This window comes from Gorilla gorilla, chromosome 19, assembly GCF_029281585.2.
Source record: "Gorilla gorilla gorilla isolate KB3781 chromosome 19, NHGRI_mGorGor1-v2.1_pri, whole genome shotgun sequence".
NCBI classification, from domain to species: Eukaryota; Metazoa; Chordata; class Mammalia; order Primates; family Hominidae; genus Gorilla; species Gorilla gorilla.
The window spans coordinates 73,184,097-73,205,535 of NC_073243.2; the positions used below are offsets into that span (position 1 = coordinate 73,184,097).

Genomic DNA, 21,439 nt, shown 5'->3' on the forward strand with positions numbered 1-21,439 from the left:
ACAAGATCTTGTTGTTTGAAACTGTGCAGCACTTCCTCATTTACTTGCTCTCTCTCTCCTTCTTTGCCATGTGAAGAAGGTGCTTGCTTCTCCTTCACCTTCCACCATGATTGTAAGTTTCCCGAGGCCTCCCCAGCCATGTCTCTTGTACAGCCTGTGGAACTGTGAGTCAATTAAACCTCTTTTCTTCATAAATTATCCAGTCTCAGGTAGTTCTTGATAGCAGTGTGAGAAGGACTAATATGCTCCACTAACTTCATGACGAGCATGTACACTCACTGCTTCAACTTCAGCTATTTCCATGCTAGCTAATTTCCTTCTCACGCATGGTGAGACATGCATTTCAATTATCTTCCTAGTTTCTTCTAACTCTTGCCTATTTACCTCATTCAAAAAATGTTATTTCCTCTCCTTTCTTGGTCCCTTTTGTGATCCAAGAAATAAGCTGTATTAAGCCTAATGAACCTAGGAATAATTTTAGAGATTTAACTACCCTGGGGTTTGCAATGAAATTAGATTAAACAAAGAACCTAGTTGGCATCCTCTGAAGTTTTTCAGAATCTTACTTCTATAGAGTATATCAGCATCCCCACAGAGGTTTTGATTGCCTCCTTCTGCTCTCCTAATTAAACCTGCTATTCTTTCGAAGGCCAGCCTCTTTCAAATTATGTAATCTTTCCAAAATAACATCTTACTTAGGATTATTGTTTTTATGATTGTTTAAATAGTAATATAGAAACATAGGGTTTTCTTATTTCTTTCCTTTGCAATAAACAATTTTCAACAGTATAAAAGCTTAAATAGGTGATTGTGATGTCACCCTTAGGATATAATCACTGCTTGTCACATCGTTTCTGTAGAAAAACCAATTCACATAGGATGAAATGTGATGGGGTGAAATCATGGCAGTGTGATTTTCAAACACCAACTTGCCTTGGAAGGGAATGTGGGGATGTGCACTGCTGGAAGCCATGTGAGTTTTGAGAGTATGTAAATTCAGATGACTGGAGGGAATATGGTGTGGTAAACAATTATGCAGTGCCTATTTGTGTGTGCATAATTGGTTGCTAGGACTGAGCATTAGTCACCAAATTACAAAAGCATGACTTTTCCTTCAGTGGATGTAGCACTTGCCCAGGATACACAGCTTGGGGACAGTAGCATGGGTTAGAGTTTTGCCCCATTTGCTCACTTGGCAGAGGTCTGTGTGCAGTATACAATTTGCACAACTATATGTGGGCCCCTGCTAAGTTATCCAGAAAAATTGCATTCATATGATGTCCTACAAAATGCCAAAATCTACAAAGCAGTCAACCTGTATAGTCTACAGAGAAAGGAAGGACACGCTTATTCTAGTGACCCAGATTCAAATCATAGCCAAAGAAGCAGTGAGGATAAAAGGTCAGAGAAAAAAGTCACACAATCCTGGACTTGGGAGAGAAAGAATGGGGCATGGATGAGGCAAAGGGAGACAAAGAGGAAACAGATTGGAGAGAGGGAAGAGAAAGGAAGGAAGGAAAAAAGGAAGGAAGGAAGAAAGGAAGGAAGGAGCAAAGAAGATTCATGCATAAAAAATATAAGTTATTTTTGAAACATTCATGAACCTCCTCCCCTTTTGGAGGCATTGTTGTGGGGAGACAGAGATGAGTCCTGATCCTTAAGATCGATCTACTCACATGCAAAAGAAGGAGCAAAGCAATTACACACAAACACACACACACAGACACACACACACACACACGCAATGAGGCAGCCATCCTTATAAATTTCAAACTGGAGCAAGGCACAAGAAGTCCATATTAGTCACTATTAATAGCTATGCCAATGAAAAGTTCTTGCTTCTCAGACCAGCACACCATTCTCAGAAGCCAAAGGAGGAGAAAGCTTCAGAGAGCTAAAGTTAAATCAGTTCAGAAGAGGAAATGCTCCCAGGGATTTCACTGTCTCATTTCACAACACACCTCCTTGTGTTGGTGCTCTGGGCACCTGATAAGCTGTAAACAAGAGACAGATGGGACATTGATTTTGAGTCTGTGTGTCCTTCAGATAATCTGCGCAGGCTAGGTAAGATGAAAATAAAGGGACGGTCTAGGGCCGGGATTTTAGAGCTTGAAAATGTTTTGCTGCCTGGGAGAGTGTCTGTAAGCAGATGATAATAATGACAGTTGGCTGTAGTCCTTGGCAGATGCATTTCCCAAGCATTTTCAGACTTAATGAGACCAGAGAGCATCCCGTGGGGCAGGACAGTCACGTTATTAGCAGATTACGGTAAGGAAATGGGGGATATCTATGGGTTCAAGTGAGTGATGGGGACACCAGAAGTAAGTATCTCAGCCTGAATCTTCACAAACACTTTTGCTTCCAACCTTTCTCCCAGGAGAGGCAGGGGAAAGGGGTGGCTTGAAGTGTGAATGTGATTTCAGGGAAGAGGAGAGTGATTCTCCACGTGTATGTTTAGTCCCTTGTCCTCATGTTTGCACACATGCCCATGATGCTGCCTGAGCTGGCAGAAACCACCCCACTACAATGGGGCCTGTATATATTGTACCACTTGCACAATTATATGTGGGACCCTGCAAAGTTATCCAGAAAAAAATGTACTCATATGAACCCTAGTCATCCAGCTGCCAGCACTTTCTCAGTACCCTTCCCTGGTTTGAAGATTTCCAGATTTATGAATCCCACTTCTCCAGGAAGAAGCCAGAAACTCACTTTCCTAAGTTGTCTGTAGCTGGACACAAGCATGGCCCTGGCCTCCTCAGATAGACCATGCCAGACTTTGATTGTAGGAGAGCCTTGTGGAAGAAAGAGTGCGGAGTGGAGGAATTCTGATGAGGGTGACAGAGAGACACTTAGTTTGCAGAGGCAAAGGTTGTGGTGGTTCCAGTGGTAGTTCCCCTGCTGTGCTGTAACAGCAGAGGCTCTCCTGGAGCAATAATTGAGGTATTCTACCCAGCTCAGTAGCCTCCAAGCCTGATTGTCCAACTCTCCTAGGCACTCTGTGTAAAAGCCAATACAGTTCAGTGACTACAATTGAAGTAGCTACAGTGAATTCTGTTGTTTGCAACCAGAAACTCTTACTAATTGTCTTTGTACTTATAGGCGATGCAAAAACAAAACAAAACAAAACAAAACAAAAAACACCCAAACTTCAGTAATTAAAATGAAATTTTAATGTAATAATTTTAGAAAGGATTTAGGTATTCAAAAATGCTTTTGCAAAAAGTATAAATGTACTTATATTTTATTTTAAAATCAAAGAAACAGAATCCCAGAGAAGCCTAGTCATATATCAAGCTGCTTAGCACATTAAGATTAAAATGAGAATTAGGGGCCGGGTGTGGTGGCTCACGCCTGTAATCCCAGCACTTTGGGAGGCCGAGGTGGGTGGATCACCTGAGGTCAGGAGTTCAAGACCCGCCCGGCCAACATGGGAAATCCTGTCTCTACTAAAAATACAAAAATCAGCTATGCATGGTGGGTGCATGTCTGTAATCTCAGCTACTCAGAAGGCTGAAGCATGAGAATCACTTGAACCCAGGAAGCAGAGGTTGCAGTGAGCCAAGATTGCACCACTGCACTCCAGCCTAGGGGATAGAGTGAGACTCTGTCTCAAAAAAAAAAGAAAAAAGAAAAAAGAAAAAAAAACGAGTTAAATGCAACATTTTATAAATCAAAATTAATGCAAAAATCCATGATGAATGAACAAAATATCAAAATTTTAAATAAAGATCAGTATTACTGATTTTTCCCTTTGTCTCAGACTCTGATATATGGTTACTTATGCTATCTTTAGGGAACTTGCACATGTTATCTTTAAACAAATTAATAGCACAGATTAGACTACTTCGTTGCCTCTTCAAATAATCAAAGTTGAAATCTTCTTCTTCCTGGTATGTGAATCTTCTTCAGCAGAATATATAGTAGCATCTCCGCTAGAAGCATTCCTGAGCCCACAAATTTGGATTAGATCAGAATCTCTGTGTCCAGACCTGTCTGGATCTTGCAGAAATATTAATGCTGGCAGAATCTCTAAAATAACAGAGTAAACTAAACCAAATTAAACACAAGGAGACATAAGTTCAAATTTTAATGAATCTTTGAGCTGCTGGCTACCCAGCACTTCTCAATAGGTGAAGGCCTTAATAAATCACAAGGATGGTAGTAATTAGTGTTCATTTCACACTATATGCCAGAGGCCATGTTAGACACTTGAAACAGTGGATGCTTCTTGTCACAATTCCCATGAGGCAGGAAGTCCTATGACAAAAGTGAAGATGAAGTTCCTAGTTAAGAAGCGGCAGAGCCACATCATAAGCCCAGGGTAACAAACGCCAGGGCTGAAGTCTCCCTGCCACATCATGCTTTATTTTAAGAAAGTGGACTTTTTCTCAAGAAGCCTGAGGACCACAAAGCATCAGGCCTGGACTTCCCCAGCAGGCAAGTGGATATTGTTAGAACGATGGCTTGGGGAAAGCCACAGCTTCTCTTTTATGAGTGAAGGGAGTGGAAGGAGAGACAGCTACAGCCTACAAGCCTGGAATCTCTGTCCAATAACCAGCATCCCTCAATTCTCCCTGCCCCGCTGAGGAGTTTGTCTAGTCCCAAAGAAGCACCTAACATACTTTTATGCTCAATATACAATCCTAGGTGTTCTGATATGAGAAGAACTTCTTCAGAAGGTATCTTAATGCATATGGGGAAACTGAGGCCCAGGTAAGTAAAGTAATTTTCATAGAAAACTGAGACTAGAACCCAAGTCACTCAATCCCCAGTTAAGACTGAGTTCATCACACCATATGGCCATGCAGATTAAGTCCTGAACTCTGTCTACGCAAAAAACTGTGCTTCGTCACTGAGGCTGACAGACCCTCTTCAAAAGGTTTAGTCTGTACATCAAAGGTAAAAAAAAAAACAACTGGCATTTTATAGGCTAAATCTAGTTTGCAGATGTAGTTGGGTTTTTTTTTTCTTGGTTTGTCAAGTGATTTTGAAAAATTTGAACTAGCTGATACAATTTAAAAATCAGGAGTTTTCACATGCAAATCCAGATTTCTGGCTCCCCTTGAAAAAAAATCCAAGATCAGGACACACTGGAACCACTTTCTCACATGGCAGCTATTGGTTAGAGCAGGTGGTGTGCTGAGCCAGATCATACTGGCTCACAAGAGCCAATGATAAAGTATTCAGAAACGTTGTGGGCCACGTGTTAAATGGTAGCTTGAAATCAGCCGTAGGATAATTTACACCAGCCATGTTACCATGGAAACATGGACAATGGAAACATTTGTCCATTGTCCATCTGCTCCTGCCCCCCATTGGTCAAGGATGATGCCACCAGCAGAATTCTCTTGTTCTAGATTGCACATACATGAGTTTCCCTGGAAAATCCCAAGTCAAAGAAGCTGCACTGCAGGAAATCAATATGGTGCAGGCCCCAGGCAAGGCATCACTGACTACACTTGCAAGAAACAAACGCCTGCAAAAATCAGGACAGGATGATTTTGAAGCTGTGCAAAACAGGTGTCTATGTATTGGCTTTTTTGAATAGTGTAGCTATGAACATTCTTGTACATCTCTCTTGTGCACGTGTATATATTTCTGTCAGATACACGCCATAGGACTGGAATTGCTGGAACATAAGGTATTCACATGTTCAACCTTAGGAGAAATGGCCAGTTTTCTAAAGTGCTCTCATTTATTTACATTCCCACCAGCCATAAAGGAGAGTTGCGGTTGCTTCAACATTTAGTGCTGCCATATTCTTTTTCAAACCGTCACTTAAAATATCACTTCCAAAAAAAATAAATAAAATAAAAAATAAAATAAAATAAATAAAATAAAAAATAAAATATCACTTCCTCTTGGCTCAAGATGACTGTCAGTTTGTACCTCTTTGGCTATTTGGTATACTTAGCACCACATCTTATATCAGGCCATTTGTGTTCTGTGTCATGGCCATGGATGTGCTCACACGTATTCCAGGCTGATGGGGTAAGATCAACAACTTCACACTTGACCCAAGTGGCAATCCAAAGTAAACAAGGAGGAAGGAAGAAGTCAATAAAATTCCCAAAAGAAGTCACCATAATTGATTACATTTCATTTATCAGAAAACCATTCCAAGTCTTTGACTAATTTGAGACTCCCTGTTGTGATACAAAATCTCTTCCTCTGTGAGTTATTATAATTCTTGCCAGGAATATCCAGGGACCTGCTTTCCTCTGCTCCAAGTCTCAGAGTACAGGCTGTTTGTAACACATAATCTATGATTGAGAAACAGGAAAAAAGGGAGACCATCTTACAAGGTCTGGTCCCAAACCTCCTTTCTCTTTAATTCCAGCCCCAAATCAACCCTACTTGACTGTTCCCTCATGCCACAAAACAACAGAGTGCTCTCATTCTGAAGTGCTTCCTTGGCTCCCACTGGTCATGATAGAATTCACTTCCCAGTAGTCGTTTTGGCCTGACCTCCAACCAGGATCACCTCCTAGGAGATGCACCAAGTCTGGGAAAATCACCCTCAAGTATCTCTGGCTTCTAAACGTCCATTCCAAAGACTGAGCAGTAAGGATGAATGAATTGCAAGTAGAAGCAGTTTCTATTTAGGAAGCCCAAAGAAGCTCCCTGTGTTCTTCCTCTGCGACCTGCAGCGGACAGCCCACTCTTTGGCCATGATGAGCAGAGGCTCTCCAATCCTGCCTCTACCCTTTGTACTGTTCCAGCCCACCTGGGACAGGCATTCTTAGGTACACTGCTGGTCCATCCTGCCATGCCAGACCATTCATGCCATGCCCACAGGGTGGTGTCCTGGGGGAGAGTCCTCCTCTCGAGAAAGGTGCTCTTTCTTCACCATGGGCAAAGGGAGGTCAAGCTGACCCCAACATTTTGTGTTGGCAAGCATTCAGGAGATGCTTAGTAGCTGTGAATTGTCTCAACACCCCCTCATGTCCCAAGGAAGAAGTCACAAGTCATAGCATTATTCCTTTTTTTTTTTTTGAAATGGAGTCTCTCTCTGTTGCTCAGGCTGGAGTGCAGTGGCACAGTCTTGGCTCACTGCAAGCTCTGCCTCCTGGGTTCACGCCATTCTCCTGCCTCAGCCTCCCGAGTAGCTGGGATTACAGGCGCCCACCGCCACACCCAGCTAATTTTTTGTATTTTTTTTTTTTAGTAGAGACGGGGTTTCACCGTGTTAGTCAGGATGGTCTCGATCTCCTGACCTCGTGATCCGCCCACCTTGGCCTTCCAAAGTGCTGGGATTACAGGCGTGAGCCACCACTCCCGGCCAGCATTATTCCTTTGACGTGTATTCCTTCTCCCACAAGGCAAAGCTGGCTTGCTCACGAGTGGGTCCACATATCACACACTCCAAACATGCCAATTCACCATACTTGTAGGAAGCAGGCAGCAATGAGGGTGACAGAAAGACTTGAGAGCTTCATCCAAAAACTCGTTTACTGAAATAACAGCAAATATTTATTGCTGGGCTCACTATGTATACTTACTAAGCACTTTCCATATATCTCATTTAATTCGCACAGCCCTTTGAGGCAGCTACTAGTATTAGCCCATTTCATATCTGTGTCCATGAATTCACCATTAGGAAGTGGTTAAGGTGAGATTCAAACCCAGGAAGTCGACCTCCCAAGGCCATGCTCCCAGTAGCTATATTGTAGCAGGATTTCTTACCCCGTCACCCAGCCGTGGATCCTCAGCCCCCAGCTACCTGTTTTCATCTACCTTCTTTGTGGTCCCAGCTCCCAGACTATCTTCAAAGTGTCTCCAAGGCTTTTGGTTGGGAGCCAGCCCAACCTCTTGTCTTCTCCCCAAACCCCGAAGAGACTTTCTAAGATCAGAACCCTAGAAGCATTTTGAGCAGCCCAGTAGCAGAGTCCACACCAGTAACCTTCAACTACTAGCAGAGCAGAGTCCACACAACAGACCTGAACTCCTCAGCTTCAAGTCCCAGCACCATCACCCAACAGGAGTGAACATTTAGCAGGTTATCTAAACTCTCCAAGGCTTGGTTTCTATGTCAGCACCACAGTATAATAATAATGCCTGCCTAATACGGCTTTTCATAGGATCCAGTGAGCTGATGAGTGTAAAACACAGTACAGTTAAGGGCACAGTGAGTACTAGCTTTCACTAGTCATAAAACACCTGTTCAGTTTTTAGTTTTTGAAATCTTGAGGTTAGAAAGTGTAAAATGGATTCCCTTTTAATTCTGGCTTTTCTCCAGGTCTTCTTTCCTTTATCTCCATTTTATTCCCTGTTAGAAGTCTCCCTTCTAATGGTGTGAGTACTTAACACAGTGCCTGGCCCTGAGCAGGTGGCAATGCCAGTGTTACTCCTTCCTTCTAGCTTTTATTCTTCCTACGTCATCCTGATACTAACTTATCCTTTCCCTCTTCTCTTGATATTTTTGTTCACCCTTTTCCAGCTACTTGAGGGGACCTGAGAGACCTAGATACCATATTTAGAGTGGCTTAGGCAACATCCACAAGGCCAGAATAGCTCATCTGTCCAGAACTAAAACGAGATCCCTGCTCTACAGACTCTTCACCCAGCCCTTTTATGAGGTATCCAGTGTCTGACTTTGGATCACGATTTTGTCTTACAGAGGGCTGTTATCAATGTCCATTAAAACCACAGAGTAGCTGGGTGCGGTAGCTCATGCCTATAATCCTAGGACTTTGGGAGGCCAAGGCAGGCAGATCACTTGAGCCCAGGAGTTTGAGACCAGCCCAAGCAACATGGCGAGACTCTGTCTCTACAAAAAATACAAATATTATTTGGGTGTGGTGGTGTGTGCCTGTAGTCCCAGCTACTTGGGAGGCTGAGGTGGGAGGATCACCTGAGTCCAGGGAAGTTGAGGTTGCAGTGAACCATGATTGTGCCACTGCTCTCCAGCCTGGGCAACAGAGTGAGACCCCATCTCAAAAAAAAAAAAAGCACAGAGCATTTTATCAAAAAGCATCAGTTCTTACTGATGCCACGAAAATTTGGCTTCTTATCTCAGAAGTGTGGTTCTGTTCATGTCAAATATGCATTTTCGTATCTCTTGTAAGCACATACGATTGAGGTTAAATCTCATACTCACACTACTGCAGTGGCTCTTGATCAGGGAGAGTATCAGAATTACACTTCTGAGATTTCTCAAGATGGCTTTAAAATCACAGAACCAGGGATGTGTGTATTTTGAGTCAGACACTGTTCCCACTTCCAGATCCTGCTTCTACCTTCCCAGTCAACAACCATTATCCTAGTAGCTTTTTAGATGGTGGGCATCCATCCAAATGAACAGCTCTGGAAATGAAAGCTTAAAAAATCAAAATAGGCTGGGCCCAGTGGCTCACACCTGTAGTCCCAGCACTTTGAGGGGCCAGTGTGGGAGGATTGCTTGAGCCCAGGAGATCCCGATCAGCCTGGGCAACATAGTGAGACCCTGTCTCTACAAAAACAATTTTTAAAAATTAGCCCCGAGAGGTGGAGCACACTTGTAGTCCCAGCTACTTGGGAGCAGGAGGCAGGAGGATTGCTAGAGCCTGGGAGGTCCAGGCTGCAGTGAGTGTATATATATATATATATACATATATATATATACACACACATATATATATGTGTGTATATATATATATGTATATATACACACACACACATACACTACACACACACACACACACACACGTATGTATGTATATAGATAGTCTAATTTCTGTCCAAAGATGCTCTGTTTGCTCCTTGATTCTCTGTCCTTTTAAAATAGCCTGTCTTTCCATTTAACACCTAAGGTTCTGACTTACTTTCTTTTCCCCAATAGTTGTCATAGCCTTCTCCAGCATGTGTTCCTTCTATATTTCAGACATGGCATAGGAGACACAGCAATAACTAAGTAAGTACAGCAAATCAAAGGATGGAGCCCCAAATTGAAGCCAAGTCTACTATATCTTATCAATTTACTGAATAACATTGTCTCTCTCTGTAGAGGTTACCCTTTTATGCACATAAATGTGAATTAGAACATCTCTGCCCTGCTCCATTCAGCAATACAGCTCTGCAACGATGCACGCTGCCATCCATTTCACTGGAACATTTGCCGTAAAGTTGCTTTTAAAAGACATTCTCTTACAATACTGTCAATGGCCCTTGCATTAAAAATGAGAAAAAAATGGAAACATGCATTAAAATATTCAGAAATAAATGGCTTTTTTATTACATAAAAGCTCTCATGTGTCTCAAAGGTACTGAGAATAGAATACTTTATCATAAATTAGATTATTATTGCTGGGAAAAGATCTATTTTAATGCCACTTTTCTTGGGGATTAAACCAAACTGTAACAGTCCATTTGGGGGTGTTCATAAATGTGTAAGTCAAATACTGAAAAGCTTTAAGTGGAAAATACATGCTGATGAAGCAATCTTGGAAAAGACAGAACACATTCTGTTTGTTCTCATGTCTGGCAGGAGGCAACTATTGCATCCAGAAAAAAAAAAAATGAAGATGATGACTTCTCTGCAACTAAGATGAAGATGCACTGAACTCTGGGGTTTGAAATGCAACGTTAGAACTTCAGACTCCCGGCACCTAGGTCTCCAGCTGCTGGGTGGTGCCAGCATCAGAGATACACTCTGCAAAACATATACTGTCTTAGGAAAAAGTGACCCTGTTGTCCTTTCAGGCCCATATTCCACAAGAAGACAAATTGAGATGTAAAAGGAAAACTGCAGCTCCGAGTGAAGAGAGAGCAAGTTGTCTTTTCTGATACAGCCAGGAAATAAGATGTTCTGGTTAATATGTGCTAAAGATGTGGTGCTGACTTTCCGACTCAGAATATGATCACATGTTTTTCTCATTAAAACTATATTGAATGTTATTTGACCATTGTTGAGTCAGTCATCTTGATAAATATTATCTTCGTACAGTCCTGAGCAGAGAGTCAGTGACTAGAATGCCACTGAAACCAGCTTTTTATAGGACACGGTTTTCATGGTTTTAGGGCATGGAGAAACTTGCACAGTAATCCACAGTATTTAATTATTTAGGCAGGGTAGGAGAAAAGTGATGAGCATTCATTTTGCTAGCAGTGTAACTTCCGTGGAGAAATGGTATACTGATTGTACTTCACGTTCCCTATACATGATCCAGCACTGTGATCAAAGATGGAAGGAATCTCTTCATAGCTCTCCTTCCTTTTTCTTTTCTCATTTCCTTACCAATTCCCTTTATCCCCGGTCCTTTTACATCTTTATTTTTAGTCAATACCCTGTTACTCTGCTGGAAAGATCTGTGTGTGAAGCTGGATACTAAAAATGTCATGATTGCCACTTATTTGGAGGAGTAGAGTGGAGGATGTGGGCAGCATAGCAGCCCAGGCTGGAAGAGAGGAGCTAGCTGGCAGGGAGGAAGTTTGGCTGAAGGACAGGCCCCCTCAGGACTGATTTCTTGGCAGTCTATCCAAGTCCTCGGGTGTCTGCACTGGAGTTATAATAATAGCCAATATTTATTAAGCATTTTGTCAGTGCCAGGATCTGTGCATTATGTTCTTTAATCCTTACATAACCCTGTGCAGTAGGCACTATTACCATCTCAATTTAAAAGATGCGGGCTAAGACTCAGTAACTTTAGGTGAATGTCCAAGTTCACGCATCAGCTAAGTGGCTGATCCAGCTACGTTTCATTTCAAAGCTTGAACTTAGACCATCCCCCTCCAATTAATTAGCTATGCCTTCCTTCTTACACTTATCACTTTCCTCTCTCTCCTTTTTAAGATTATAAAGACTTTGGCCAGGCACGGTGGCTTATGCCTGCAATCCCAGCACTTTGGGAGGCAGAGGCCGGTGGATTACTTGAGGTCAGGAGTTCGAGACCAGCCTGACCAACATAGTGAAACCCTATCTCTACTAAAAATACAAAAATTAGCCAGGGGTGGCGGTGGGTGCCTATAATCCCACCTGCTTGGGAGGCTGAGGCATGAGAATCGCTTGAACCCAGGAGGCAGAGGTTGCAGTGAGCTGAGATCTTGCCATTGCACTCCAGCCTGGGTAAAAGAGTGAGACTGTCACACACACACACAAACACACACTATAAAGACTTTAGAAAATGTGCTTCTGTGTCCTTTATACACTATTAAAGAGCAAAATGGTAGTTCCTGGACCAAAATTCACAGGACCCAAATCCTTATTTCTATGTAGCCACCAACTCACTGTATTATCGTGACACTGGACCACTGGCATCTTGTAAAATTAGGAAGTTCGACTAGGTGGTATCTGAGGATGACTTGGCCTCTGACATTGGGTGAATCCCCAGCTTCTAGGAGAGGGTGTGGGGCATGACTCACCTGGGCTATTCCTACTTGGGATGTGAGTGGCAAGAAGGCAGCACCTATGATTGTAGTGACTGGATTTCCAAGCCTCCAATCAGAACACCCATTACCTGAATCACTGAGTGATAACAAGTTGTAATGGTAACATCAACCCTACTCCAGAAATTCAGTGATATGGAAGGTGGGTAAATCCAGACCCACTCTCTTGTGGAGGGTGAGGCACTTCATGAACTTCTATATTTCTATCACCTTATCTCTCCTTTGACATCCAGTCCCTGAACTTCTCCTCCAGCAAGCAAAATAAAGCCAAGAGTGGTGTATCTGTCCTATTATAAAATCATACCCAGGATTCTGGACTCCTTAGCTGATTTCACCTTATTCACATGTGTTTGCATATTGCCTTTTGTTAAGTGGTTCCAAATCCAGTTTGTAAAGTATGAGATGGCATCAATGTTCTAGGTAGGGCAAATGCATTCTCATTCAGAGCAAAGGTGACCACCATAGGAAGCAAGTTTTTAAGCCCTTCCCACTTTAGGAGAGAGAGAAAACATAATTAAGCAAATTTGCCATGATGAGAGGCCTGGCTCTCCTTCCATTTAATGGGGATAGAGCACTGTGGAGAGGAAAAGTGCCAAATGGTATGTGATTTTTAAAATCTCCTACGCATTTAATAATTAATGCTTGTTTTTCTTCTATTTTTCCCCACCCCCTCAACTCCTTTCCCCACTCATTACAGCTCTTTGATATCCCCTCAGGAATTATGATATCTCCAGCTGTTTACATAACCAGAGATTAAGTCCAATTGAAGGAGAAATTTAGGCCACCGAAAAATCAGGATAAGAAAGCCAGAAATGTAGTTTGCCTTGGGGTCACATTCTGAGATTCAGTCATAGCAGCCTCAAAGAGCATTGAGCAAAAGTCTTTTGGTGGACTCATGAATTGGAGGTGAGAGTGGTTGACTATTATTTGCAAAGCTGGATTAAGTGAAAGCAAATGGTAACTGACACAGCCTCCTTTCTGGAAGGAATCTGCTGTGCATGAGAGATAAGATAAAGCTCTAATAAAAATACTGGCTTAGTTTCTGCCCTTTTGTGCTTACCTGCTCTGCTCCGTGTTATCTCATTTTTGTAGGCTTGACCCTGCTGCAGTTTGCAAGTTTCTAGATGAATAACTGTTGCATCTTTGTACGTGGTGGGTTTTGTGCATGAAATTATGTTGCCCAATCCACTGCCTCTCCTCCCCCATTGCCCCCACCCTTTCCCTGCTCTGACTTGAGCCGGCCGGATGCTGAGGCAAAATAAGCCATTACTTTAATAAGCCATTATTCACAATGGATTGGAAAGATAAGGAGCCCCACAGTGAGCTGACATCGGCCTTGTATTCCTAATCAGGAAATAACAGATAGGGGATGTGCATGGGACGGCGGGTTTGCAGCAAGAAAATTTTGGGGCACTTCTTGGGTGAAAGGGGAGGTGGGAGGGGCTGGGCAGGCCCAGGCAAGGACAGCTGCTCCAGTGGACAGTCTGAGTCAGTGCCTCTCGACCTCTATCTGGGTGTAAGAGAATCATTTGTGTTGCTTATGAAAATGCAGATTCCTTGGCCTCAGCTCCAGAGATTCTGATTTGGTCCATAGGGAGTGGGTTTCAGATAATTCTAATGCAGGCAGCCTAGGATCAAAAACACTGCCTAAGGGCAATGGGCTACCTGTACCAAGAAGGGTTGAGGAGGAGGAAAAAGAGCAGAGAGTAAAAAAGTGCAAAGGTACCTGAAGGCAGCAAAAAAGTAAGGTCTTTGGAGTCAAACTTAGATTCCAATCTCAGGAGCGTTCCCACTTAATCTTTATGAACATTCTTCCCCACATATAAAATAAGGGGAAATAGCAATGATAATAATAGTTCATATGCAAGGGTTCTTATAGCCCAGGGTTACATGTTTTAGTGGGTTAGCTCATTTATACCTCATCACACTACAAAGAGGACATAGCATTATTCTCATTTTATACCTGAGGAAACCGAGGCACAGAAGGAGTGTTAAACTGGCCTAAAAGGCCACACCGCTAACAAGTGCTGGAGCTGTGATCTGAACCCAGGGAGTGTAAGTTGGAGAAATTGGGGGAGAAAACGTACAGGAAATATCAGGCTGCTGCCTGACACACAGGGCTCAGGTTTGTGTCCTTCCTTCCCAGCGTTGCTGAGAGGTGATCAACTGGCCACATATGTTGATCAGCTGCCTGCTGCAGTTGAACTCTGCCATAATTGCTGGAGGATTGGGGTGGTAGGGGGAGGGAAAGAGCGCTGGATCTGAAGACACAACCTGGAGCCTCAGTTTCCTCATATATATATATATATATATACATATATATATATATATATATACTTTAAGTTCTGGGGTACATGTGCAAAATATGCAGGTTTGTTACATAGGTATTCATGTGCCATGGTGGTTTGCTGCAGCCATCAACCCGTCATCTACAATAGGTATTTCTCCTAATGCTATCCCTCCCCTTGCCCCCGAATCCGACAGGGCCCAGTCTGTGATGTTCCCCTCCTTATGTCCATAAGTTCTCATTGTTCAACTCCCACTTATGAGAGAGAACATGCAGTGTTCGGTTTTCTGTTCCTGTGATAGTTTGCTGAGAATGATGGTTTCCAGCTTCATCCATGTCCCTGCAAAGGACATGAACTCATCCTTTTTTATGGCTGTATAGTATTCCATGGTGTATATGTGCCACATTTTCTTTATCCAGTCTGTCATTGATAGGCATTTGGATTGGTTCCAAGTCTTTGCTACTGTGAATAGTGCTGCAATAAACATACGTGTGCATGTGTCTTTATAGTAGAATGATTTATAATCCTCTGGCTATATACCCAGTAATGGGATTGCTGGGTCAAATGGTATTTCTGGTGCTAGATCCTTAAGGAATCGCCACATTGTCTTTCACAATGGTTGAACTAATTTACACTCCCACCAACAGTGTAAAAGCATTCCTATTTCTCCACATCCTAGCCAGCATCTGTTGTTTCCTGACTTTTTAATGATTGCCATTCCAACTGGTGTGAGATGGTATCTCATTGTGGTTTTGATTTGCATTTCTCTAATGACCAGTGATGATGAGCTTTTTTTCATAGGTTTGTTGGCCGCATAAATGTCTTCTTTTGAGAAGTGCTGTTCATATCCTTTGCCCACTTTTTGATGATCTTGTTTGTTTTGTTCTTGTAAATTTGTTTAAGTTCCTTGTAGATTCTGGATATTAGCCCTTTGTCAGACGGCTACATTGCAAAAATTTTCTCCCATTCTGTAGGTTGCCTGCTCACTCTGATGATAGTTTCTTTTGCTGTGCAGAAGTTCTTTAGTTCAATTGGATTCCACTTGTCAATTTTGGCTTTTGATGCAATTGCTTTTGGGGTTTTAGTCATGAAGTCCTTGCCCATGCCTATGTCCTGAATGGTATTGCCTAGGTTTTCTTCTAGGGTTTTTATGGTTTTAGGTCTTATGTTTAAGTCGTTAATCCACCTTGAGATAATTTTTTTATAAGGTGTAAGGAAGGGTTACAGTTTCAGTTTTCTGCATATGGCTAGCCAGTTTTCCCAACACAATTTATTAATTAGGGAATTCTTTCCCCATTGCTTGTTTTTATCAGGTTTGTCAAAGATCAGATGGTTGTAGATGTGTGGTATTATTTCTGAGGCCTAGTTTTGGTACCAGTAGCATGCTGTTTTGGTTACTGTAGCCTTGTAGTATAGTTTGAAGTCAGGTAGCGTGATGCCTCCAGGTTTGTTCTTTTTGCTTAGGATTGTCTTGGCTATATGGGGTCTTTTTTGGTTCCATATGAAATTTAAACTAGTTTTTTCTAATTATGTGAAAAAAGTCAATGGTAGTTTGCTGGGAATAGCACTGAATCTATAAATTGCTTTGGGTAGTATGGCCATTTTCATGATATTGATTCTTCCTATCCATGAGCATGGAATGTTTTTCCATTTGTGTCCTCTCTTATTTCCTTGAGCAGTGGTTTGCAGTTCCCCTTGAAGAGGTCCTTCACATCCCTCATAAGTTGTATTCCTCTGTATTTCATTCTCTTTGTAGCAATTGTGAGTGGGAGTTCACTCATGACTTGGCTCTCTGTCTATTATTGGTGTATAGGAATGCTTGTGATTTTTGCACATTGATTTTGTTTTCTGAGACTTTGCTGAAGTTGCTTATCAGCTTAAGGAGTTTTGCAGCTGAGACAGCGGGGTTTTCTAAATACACAATCATGTCATCTGCAAACAGAAACAATTTGACTTCCTCTCTTCTGATTTGAAAACCCTTTATTTCTTTCTCTTGACTTACTGCCCTGGCCAGAACTTCCAATACTATGTTGAAAAGGAGTGGTTAAAAGGGGCATCCTTGTCTTGTGCTGGTTTTCAAAGGGAATGCTTCCAGCTTTTGCCCATTCAGTATGATATTGGCTGTGGGTTTGTCATAAATAGCTCTTATTATTTTGAGATATGTTCCATCCATACCTAGTTTATTGAGTGTTTTTAGCATCAAGGGGTGTTGAATTTTGTCAAAGGCCTTTTCTGCATCTATTGAGATAATTGTGTGGTCTTTGTCATTGGTTCTGTTTATGTGATGGATTACGTTTACTGATTTTTGTATGTTGAACCAGCATTGCATCCCAGGGATGAAGCTGATGTGATCGTGGTGGATAAGCTTTTCAGTGTGCTGCTGGATTCAGTTTGCCAGTATTTTATTGAGGATTTTCGCATTGATGTTCATCAGGGATATTAGCCTGAAATTTTCTTTTTTTGTTGTGTCTCTGCCAGGTTTTGCTATCAGGATGATGCTGGCCTCATAAAATGAGTTAGGGAAGAGTCCCCTTTTTTTCTATTGTTTGGAATAGTTTCAGAAGGAATGGTACCAGCTCCTCTTTGTACCTCTGGTAAAATTTGGCTGTGAATCCGCCTGGTCCTGGGCTTTTTTTGGTTGGTAGGCTATTGACTACTGCCTCAATTTCAGAACTTGTTATTGCTCTATTCAGGGATTTGACTTCTTCCTTGTTTAGTCTTGAGAGAATGTATTTGTCCAGGAATTTATCCATTTCTTCTAGATTTTCTAATTTATTTGCATAGAGGTGTTTGTAGTATTCTCTGATGGTAATTTGTATTTCTGTGGGATCAGTGGTGACATCCCCTTTATCACTTTTTATTGCATCTATTTGATTCTTCTCTCTTTTCTTCTTTATTACTCTGGCTAGCAGTCTATCTATTTTGTTAATCTTTTCGAAAAACCAGCTTCTGGATTCATTGATTTTTTGAAGGGTTTTTCATGTCTCTACCTCCTTCAGTTCTGCTCTGATCTTAGTTATTTCTTGTCTTTTGTTAGCTTTTGAATTTGTTTGCTCTTGCTTCTCTAGTTCTTTTAATTGTGTTGTTAGGGTGTTAATTTTAGATCTTTTCTGCTTTCTCATGTGGGCATTTAGTGCTATAAATTTCTCTCTAAACACTGCTTTAGCTGTGTCCCAGAGATTCTGGTACGTTGTGTCTTTATTCTTCAAAGAACTTATTTATTTCTGCCTTAATTTAGTTATTTACCCAGTGGTCATTCAGGAGCAGGTTGATCAGTTTTCATGTAGTTGTGTGGTTTTGAATGAGGTTTTTTTTTTTTTCTTTTTTTGTTTTTTGACAATCTTGCTCTGTCACCAGGCTGGACTGCAGTGGCATGATTTTGGCTCACTGCAACCTCCACCTCCTGGGTTCAAGTGATTTTCCTGCCTCAGCCTCCCAAGTAGCTGGGACTACAGGCGTGTACCACCATGCCCAGCTAACTTTTGTATTTTTAGTACAGAGTTTCACCATGTTAGCCAGCATGGTCTTGATCTCCTGACTTCGTGGTCTACCACCTCAGCTCTCCCAAAGTGCTGGGATTACAGGCGTGAGCCACTGAACCCAGCCAAGTGAGCTTCTTAATCCTGGTTCTAATTTGATTGCACTGTGGTCTGACAGACTGTTTGTTAATGATTTCCATTCTTTTGCATTTGCTGAGGGGTGTTTTATTTCCAATAATGTGGTCAAATTTAGAATAAGTGCTATGTGGTGCTGAGAAGAATGTATATTCTGTTGATTTGGGTTGGAGAGTTCTGTAAATGTCTATTAGGTCCATTTGGTCCAGTGCTGAGTTTAAGTCCTGAATATCCTTGTTAATTTTCTATCTCGTTGATCTGTCTAATATTGACAGTGGGTGTTAAAGTCTCCCACTAGTATTGTGTGGGAATCTAAGTCTTTTTGTAGGTCTCTAAGAACTTGCTTTATGAATCTGGGTGCTCCTGTATTGGGTGCATATGTATTTATGATAATTAGCACTTCTTGTTACATTGATCCCTTTACCATTATGTAATGCCCTTCCTTGTCTTTTTTGATCTGTGTTGGTTTTAACTCTGTTTTATCAGAGACTAGGATTGCAGCCCCTGCTTTTGTTTTGCTTTCCATTTGCTTGGTAAATATTCCTCCATCCCTTTATTTTGAGCCTATGTGTGTCTTTGCATGTGAGATGGGTCTCCTAGATACAGCACACCAATGGGTCTTGACTCTTTATTCAATTTGCCAGTCTGTGTCTTTTAATTGGGGCATTTAGCCCATTTACATTTAAGGTTAATATTGTTATGTGTGAATCTGATTCTGTTATTTTGATGCTAGCTGGTTATTTTGCCCATTCATTGATGCAGTTTCTTCACAGTGTCAATGGTCTTTACAATTTGGTATGTTTTTGCAGTGGCTGGAACCAGTTTTTCCTTAAGTACTTCCTTCAGGAGCTCTTGTAAGGCAGGCCTGGTGGTGACAAAATCTCTCCGCATTTACTTGTCTGTAAAGGATTTTATTTCTCCTTCACTTATGAAGCTTAGTTTGGCTGGATATGAAATTCTGGGTTGAAAATTCTTTCCTTTAAGAATGTTGTATATTGGCCCCCACTCTCTTCTGGCTTGTAGGGTTTCTGCAGAGCAATCCGCTGTTAGTCTGATGGGCTTCGCTTTGTGGGTAATCCAACTTTTCTCCCTGGCTACCCTTAACATTTTTTCCTTCATTTCAACCTTGGTGAATCTGACGATTATGTGTCTTGAAGTTGCTCTTCTCGAGGAGTATCTTTGTAGTGTTCTCTGTATTTCCTGAATTTGAATGTTGGCCTATCTTGTTATATCGGGGAATTTCTCCTGGATAATATCCTGAAGTGTGTTTTCCAACTTGGTTCCATTCTCCCTGTCACTTTCAGGTACACCAATCAGACGTAGATTTGGTCTTTTCACATAGTCCCATGTTTCTTGGAGGCTTTGTTTGTTCCTTTGCATTCCTTTTTCTCTAATCTTGTCTTCATGCTTGATTTCATTAAGTTGATCTTCAATCTCTGATATCCTTTCTTCTGCTTGATCGATTTGGCTATTGATACTTGTGTATGCTTCAAAAAGTTCTTGTGCCGTGTTTTTCAGCTCCATCAGGTCATTTATTTTCTTCTCTAAACTGGTAATTCTGGTTAGCAGTTCCTGTAACCTTTTATCAAGGTTCTTAGCTTCCTTGCATTGGGTTAGAACATGTTCCTTTAGCTTGGAGGAGTTTCTTATTACTTACCTTCTGAAGCCTACTTTTGTCAATTTGTCAAACTCATTCTCCGTCCAGTTTTGTTCCCTTGCTGGCGAGGAGTTGTGATCCTTTGGAGGAGAAGAGGCATTCTGGTTTTTGGAATTTTCAGGCTTTTTGAGCTGGTTTTCCTCAACTTTTGGATTTACCTATATTTAGTCTTTGATGTTGGAGACCTTTGGATGGGGTTTCTGTGTCAGGGCATCCTTTTTGTTGATGTTGATGCTATTGCTTTCTGTTTGTTTTTCTTCTAACAGTCAGGCCCCTCTGCTGCAGGTCTACTGGAGTTTGCAGGAGGTCCACTCCAGACCCTGTTTGCCTGGCTACACCAGCAGAGGCTGCAGAAGAGCAAAGATTGCTGCCTGCTTCTTCCTCTGGGAGCTTCATCCCAGAGGGGCACCCACCAGATGCCAGCTGGAGCTCTCCTGTATGAGGTGTCTGTCAACGCCTGCTGGGAGGTGTCTCCCAGACAGGTGGCACAGGGTTCAGGGACCACTTGAGAAGGCAGTCTGTCCCTTAGCAGAGCTTGAGCACTGTGCTGGGAGATCCGCTGCTCTCTTCAGAGCCAGCAGGCAGGAACATTTAAGTCTGCTGAAGCTGCACCTACAGCCGCTCCTTCCTTTAGGTGCTCTGTCCCAGGGAGATGGGAGTTTTATCTATAAGCCCCTGACTGGGGCTGCTGCCTTTCTTTCAGAGATGCCCTGCCCAGAGAGAAGGACTCTAGAGAGGCAATCTGACTAGAGTGGCTTTGCAGCACTACAGTGGGTTCCGCACCCAGTTTGAACTTCCCGGCAGCTTTGTTTATACTGTGAGGGGAAAGCTGCCTACTCAAGCCTCTGTAATGGCAGATGCCCCTACCCCCACCAAGCTTGAGGATCCCAGGTCAACTTCAGACTGCTGTGCTGGCAGCGAGAATTTCAAGCCAGTTGATCTTAGTTTGTTGGGCTCCATGGGGGTGGGATCTGCTGAGCAAGACCACTTGGCTCCCTGGCTTCAGCCCCCTTCCCAGAGGAGTAAGCAGTTCTGTTTTGCTGGTGTTCCAGGTACCACTGGGGTACAAAAAAAAAAACAACAAAAAACAACAACAACAACAACAAAAAAACTCCTGCAGCTAGCCCGGTGGGAAGACTTATCTTAAGGAAGCTATGAGAATTGCCAGCATGTAGGACATCCTGTAACATTTCAGAATATTCCATGTATGCCAAAAGGTGGAAGAGTTCAACCCACAGGTCAAGACTTGAGATCTCAAAGGAGAGATCACAATCTGATACCCAGCCCTTGTTGCCGTAAACCCAGACCAGTTGGAAAAGCTGATACATCTTTGTGGCATATATACATTTTGCAACATTTTTGACTCAGACATAGTCAATGTTTTATACCTGCCACTGGAGGTTTGGCTGAGCTCTGTTTCTACTGTGGTAATGCTTAAATCAGAGCCTCCTTTTGGGGAGAGTTGACCCAGACTAGCAGATAGGAATGTGACAAGAGCCACAGTTTCTAGACTG

General features: G+C 42.2%; 2 long non-coding RNA genes across 2 annotated transcripts in view; both read left to right on the forward strand.

The window, feature by feature from the left end:
• The window catches only part of LOC129527894 (uncharacterized), a 40,548-nt gene that overhangs the window by 5,794 nt on the left and 13,315 nt on the right, over positions 1-21,439 (forward strand). The gene's annotated exons all lie outside the window — the stretch shown is intronic.
• Positions 63-10,878, forward strand: LOC109023853 (uncharacterized). Its single transcript, XR_008672982.2, has 3 exons — positions 63-164; positions 4,651-4,716; positions 10,469-10,878. It is a non-coding gene; the product is annotated as an uncharacterized lncRNA (long non-coding RNA).